Below are 6419 nucleotides of genomic sequence, written 5' to 3'. Positions count from 1 at the left end.
GACTTATACATAAAGATTTACATATATAATTTGGCGAAACTAACAAAAGTGGTCTTGATAATAAGGACGAATGGAATTATTTCCAAAACATGTGTATCCATAGACTTAGGATCGTCAAAATATATAGCTGTTTTGAAATGGATTTCCAGAATGCCCTATCTGGTTAAGCTGGACGACCGACGAGCCTACTGAACATACATACGATTTAGAATATATGGTAACCCTACTTCAGTGTAAGTATTGAAAGTAGTGATTTTGGCTCGTAAAACGAAGGGCGAGGACTAAGCGACCAAAACAATTTTAAGATGAGAAACTGGAATCATTACTCGATAAAGATTGTTGTCAAAAATAAGAAGAGCTCGCAAGTTCTTTGGGATCCTATGAACGCTCGCAAGACCAATTACAATCCATTAGGAAAACAGCGACTTGCAGCCAAGGTCTTGCCACTTCTCCTTATTATTTGTTCCGGTCGATTTCAGCTTGGCCCCCAAGCCGGCTCTGTACTTGTGGAATAAAATCTGCTAATTGCTAGAAAGATCGGAAAATGTTGTAGCAATGTAAATGAATATGATATTGATATAACACAAATTAAGTGTAGCAAGTATTTAGGAGATTTCATCCACCTTATCCCTTGAAATATACACAAACCTGATTTCACAAGAATACATACAATTTTGACAAACCTTACCTACATGACTCATCAAAATATAAAGGAATCTGACTTTACGTGACCCCTTAATTTAAATAAACTTGACCCTACTGGAGGTTTCAAGATGTAAACTAACCTCGGCCAAAGCCCATTGACCAAAATATAAACGAACCCCTGTCAAAGGTCATTGACCGCACCTAAATGTAAACCAACCCCTGGCAAAGGTCACAACCCAGCCAAATATCATTGACACCGACCAAAATGTCAACAAATTCCAGTCAAAAATCATTGACCGCGACCAAAATGTAAACAAACCCCAGCGAAATGTCCTGACCTCGACAAAAATTTAAACAAACCCCTTTAAAGGTATTGACCTCGACGAAATATGTAAACAAATCCCAGCCAAAGGTTATTGAAACTGATCAAAATGTAAACCTCTTTGCCTGGATTGAGAATCACGTGGGATCAGATTACTTTGAATTTTATGGGTTCACGATAAATCTACATAGAAAATATTTACGCATTTCTCTTGCAATATAGGCAACATTTGCACCCAAAAATATATTGTCTATTACACCAACAAGTTTTTCCCGCAACCTTCTTTCATACACATCTACACTCAAATTCCACAAGTGCATTTTACAGACTTTGATTGGATTTGTTTGCAGTTGACATAAATTGCAATACTTCCTGTACTCTTTCACACAATGATCACCTTGAAATTGAATTTGTAGTGGCGTCCTGTCACACTTTTGGCACTTTTGCTTTCCCAGCACACGGCCACGAGTCGCCCACAAAAGATAAGCTACGAGCACTTTATTCCATTTTTTTGGCTACTCTTTTGTGGCATTTCGGAATGCAAACTATTTTTGTGTGGCTTTGACCATGAAACTTCTGTGAAGCGTTTTTTGGGAAAAATAATAAAAAAGTGAACTCAAATTTCACTATCGAGCCACACAGCCAGTGGCACAATCGTGGTGCGCCGTTATTCGCACTAAACTATGGCATTAACCTTGAACTCTTTAAAACTCTCATGATTTTATTATTTTTTTGTTGCTGGTGAAAATTTGCAGACAGCAGTTCACTGGTGTTGGAAATGTCGTAAATTTCTATTAAACTTGTTTGACAAAAATATTGCGCGACGGAAGGAGGAGAAGCGAAAATACCGCGGCATTGCTTTGTTGCAGTGAATTTATTTATATTTGCGAAACTCGTGCCGCATGTTGCACGTTGCAAGCAATTACATTTAGTCGTTAAAAATAATTACACTCATTTAGATTTATTGCGCGCAATAATAATGTTAACTGTTTATGACTTCTTTTAGTTTTAAATCAATAGGTCAGTGAATTCATAGGTCACAGACCGATTTAATCCATCTACAATACTCATCTTCTTCTCGTTCTCCACACTCAGATGATAAACTTCTGGACAGAATTAGTGCTAAGAGTTTAGCTACGAGTAAGCCTTTAGAATGTTAACATCTATATTATTTGTTATGTATTTATTAATTTGGGCCGAATTCCCGGTGGTACTGCAATACCGGGCCAACCCGTGACAGAGGTGGAGCAAGCCCCTAAAACACTCCGTCGATTTCCAAAAATCAGTTTAACATTTGTTGTCCTCCGATGGAGGATCTATCAGATGTTAAGCTGATAAGAACAGATACTACACTTTGATCTTAGCCATAAGGCCGAGAAGCGATAACCAAACAACGCCAAATACAAACTATTTCAGTAGAAATGCGTATAAAGTGTATGAGAATTAAAGGAGCTATAGAAATGTCAAAGAAATGTTAAGTGATCGTGCATGTATGCAACCAACCCCGAAACGATCAAGGGTGAAAGGAAAAGGTAAGCAATGTTTATACAGATAACTACCCTTACAGAGTGTTGTTGCTATCACGTATTGTAAGATCATTGAGTATTTGTTATGTGTTCGTAATTATTAGAAATATGAAATTTTGGGCAATTTTTCTAGTAATTTGATTGTGAATATTTGAGAGGATCAGCTGAGTTTATAACTTTATATCAGTCAGCTGGGCCTATGTACCAGCTTTTTCAGTTTTTAAGCTTTCAGCACCAATTCAGCTTTCGAAAATCGAACTCACGACGGTTTTTCAGGAGCTGTGGTGTTCAGCTCACATTCCCTTAAGCTGAATAAGTACTGAAAGTCCAGATCTCTAAGAAGGACGTGACAGAACTATCCGAGTTTTACCAATAGCTACATTGATGATGAAATTTGGGTATATTAAATGGAAAGGTAAAAAAAATACCTTCTGATATAAAAAATTAACGAAATACTCAACCGATAGGGAGCTATGCTCGAGTAAAGAAAAAGGCAACCCGGTTCCGAAGATCGCAAAAAAATCATTCATGAAATTCGTGTAAAGATATTCTTTAAATGTTATAAGGATTCGTATATGTTTTACAAATGTATAATATTTATGTAAAGCCCTCAGACCCCGGTGGGTGATATTAGTAAAACTTTGAGAAGAGTGGTCTATATGATAGTTTTTTATATCCCTCTGTCTCTCTTGTCCATATTATCGTATTCATTTGAGGCATAGCATATCCCGATATGTCCTCTCTTTTTTCTCGTTATTATATTACCCACATATACCCTTTTTAGGGTTTTTTCCTTTCCTACAGATATATTGCCCTTTCTTTCTATCTCCAATAGTTATATTCTCAGAGCTATTCATAGGCTTCTCTTTTTATTTTTTTTTAATATTTACTAAAATTTTTTCAAGTAAACGAGTGCAAGGGCATAAATTTACTACTAACAAACTGACCTTACAATTAAAAATCTGAAAGCAATTACTTCCAACCACACACACACACACGTATTTCCGAAGAGAAATATGATAATTTGCCAACAAAGACGCGCAATAAAATTTTCCACATAATTGGCTTTGTGTTAGCCACATGTTGCTGAGCAAATTAAAAATCCGCTTTGTGGCCATTCGCCCATTATCGGGCGGGGATTATGGTGAAATGAGTGCAATTCCAGCAAAACTTATTGCACTTTATAATGCGAACAGTCGAAACTCGAATGCGAAATGGCGCGAACGCGTGCGAGCGAAACAAAAGAGATTTGAAAATACTTTATTTTTACAATTTCCTAATAAATATATGATTTTACAACACCAACACACCATGATGCTTATGGTTTTGCAATAATAATGCGACACGTGCTTTCAGATAATATTTTTTTGAGTTAAGTTAGCTGCAGTTGTTTTCATAAATATGCACACAATATTCCTTCCTTTTTAAGAGGTAATTTATAATGTAAGTATTTGTTTATTAAATTTCACCGATCTGTATGAATTATCGGGTTTGTTTAACGGAAGATGATATTTACAAGATGATGCATATTTGTCTTGCCGATTTTGGCAAGCTACTTGAAGATGTCTAAGGCATTCTGCAGAGCTGAATAGTGTTGGTTGAACGTTTTGACTGTCCAAAAAGACTCTATTAAATCCGCTCTATATATTTATCAAAAATAAATATGCCACAGACCGAATAGATTACCTTGGTTATAGTGAAGAAAATATATACAAGAATATAGGACCGGAGTACTTTCTTATTTGTTGATCCACAATAAGACTAAATCTCAATTGAGTGTGCTGGTTGCTTTCTAGATGATGCTCTAGAGATTTTGTGTGGAAAACCGTTCTAAAAATATTGCACCCCTAGCTTTTATTGCTTCAAATGATGATCATGTAATTATCATACAATTATTTTATATACATATACAGAACCAGATTCTACCTGGAAACCAGCATCAACAATACGAACAATGTCAGCCTCGAAATCCAGCGCAGAATAACTCTTGCCAACAGGTGCTACTTTGGACTGAGTAGGCAATTGAACAGTAAAGTCCTCTCTCGACGAACCAAAATCAAGCTCTACAAGTCGCTTATCATTCCCGTCCTGCTTTACGGTGCAGAAGCTTGGACGATGTCAACATCAGATGAGACGACACTAGGAGTTTTCGAGAGGAAAATTTTGCGCAAGATTTATGGTCCTCAGAACATTGGCAACGGCGAATACCGCAGACGATGGAACGATGAGCTGTACGAGTTATACGACGACATTGACATAGTTCAGCGAATAAAAAGACAGCGGCTACGCTGGCTAGGTCATGTTGTCCGAATGGACGAAAACACTCCAGCCCTGAAAGTGTTCGATGCAGTACCCGCCGAAGGAAGCCGAGGAAGGGGAAGGCCTCCACTCCGTTGGAGGGACCAGGTGGAGAGCGACCTGGTTACACTTGGGATCTCCAACTGGCGCCGAACTGCGAAGGAGAGAGAGAGGTGGCGCACTATCGTCGATTCGGCTATAACCGGCTAAACGGTTGCAACGACAATCACATGCATACAGAACCAGATTGGCACCAGCCTTTCTTCTAGTTTCGTAGTATTGTTTGGTAAACTATCATAATAGGGCTGCTAAGTTTTTTGTCTCTTGGATTTGAATAGAACATTTTAGTGTAAATCAGCAGTTTTCCAAGTTAAGTTTTGAGCTCAAAACTATCTTAATCATCACTCATAACCTCTGGAATATCTCGATATTTACGTAATAATATTTATTAAGAAACATTTATCACCTTTATTTAGGGATTAGGTGGGTTTTAAAATTGCGAAATTTGAAGTATTATGAAGTAGTAAAATATTATCCAAAAATATCAAATCAATCCGATTAATATTCTAAGAGATGTTCCGTCCATCAGGCCGCGTTAGTATCAATTGAGAACTTTAAATGCGTTTATCTCAAAATCGGTATCTGGATTTTTTTGTATCTTTATTACAACTATTTTTTTCGTATCTTAAATTTATGACGAAAATGTTACCAAAAAAATTTAAAAAATAGCCTTGCTTTTAGTTCCTGAAAACCACCTCACCCTTTAATAGTAATTAACCTTAATCAAAAGGCGGAGATAAAAAAATTTAATTTGGACAATAACTTTGAATTTATGATTTATTTCAGCTCCACGTAAGGCTTTACCGCCCATATATTTTGGTAGTACTGTTTCTTTAACCTCTTTTTAAATATTTAAATCTGTATATATGTATATTTTAACAAATATAAATAACACTCATTTCATTAAACATTAGTGACTGACTTCCTAAAGTTATAAAAACAAAGTATACATTTGTGAGCAGTTAATTAAAACTTTGCAGACACAAAATCTGATTAAAAACTTAGATAGATGTATGAGTACTTCTAAATTCTTCAAAAATCACATAGCAGCAGAAGAAAATTGAAAACATAAAATGAAATTTGCGCTTTTCTTGCTTCCGAATAGATGCACCCCATCAACGCCATAACTCAAAACTGCAAAAAAGGCGCAAGTTAGAGTGGAAATTATGCAATGAATACACTTAACTGTAAATATACATATGTATGAGAATTGTTTTTGTGCATGTAACTGTGCATATGCTGTATCGCACTTGAGCATTCGTCGAGCACAATTGCTCAACTGTTGAGGATATATTCGCTGACTGCAAAATTTGCATCAAGTTGATTGTAATGCGCCTATAAATATGCAGTAGTTGATGCAAATGCAATTAAAACTGAAAACAGGGCGCAAACTTGGAAAAGAACACGCGCTAGAAATATGAATAAGACGTAATGGGGGCCGTGTCGGTTAACTTTTCTTCAATTGGTAGAGGGTTATTAAGTAGGCTGTAATTTGGTTTGTTGAAGAAAAGATGAGACCTTGAACAAGTTTCTACTATTGTAAACATCTTGAGCCTAGCTAGTTTATA

General features: G+C 36.4%; 1 non-coding gene across 1 annotated transcript; it reads right to left on the bottom strand.

Annotated features, from left to right (window-relative positions):
• Positions 1–2153: 2153 nt before the first annotated feature.
• Positions 2154–2351, bottom strand: LOC114804633 (U2 spliceosomal RNA). The gene has a single exon (XR_003752767.2). It is a non-coding gene; the product is annotated as a U2 spliceosomal RNA (small nuclear RNA).
• Positions 2352–6419: the final 4068 nt, after the last annotated feature.

Source organism: Zeugodacus cucurbitae, chromosome 4 (assembly GCF_028554725.1).
Source record: "Zeugodacus cucurbitae isolate PBARC_wt_2022May chromosome 4, idZeuCucr1.2, whole genome shotgun sequence".
Taxonomy (NCBI): Eukaryota; Metazoa; Arthropoda; class Insecta; order Diptera; family Tephritidae; genus Zeugodacus; species Zeugodacus cucurbitae.
This window is presented reverse-complemented; position numbering and strand designations above follow the sequence as displayed.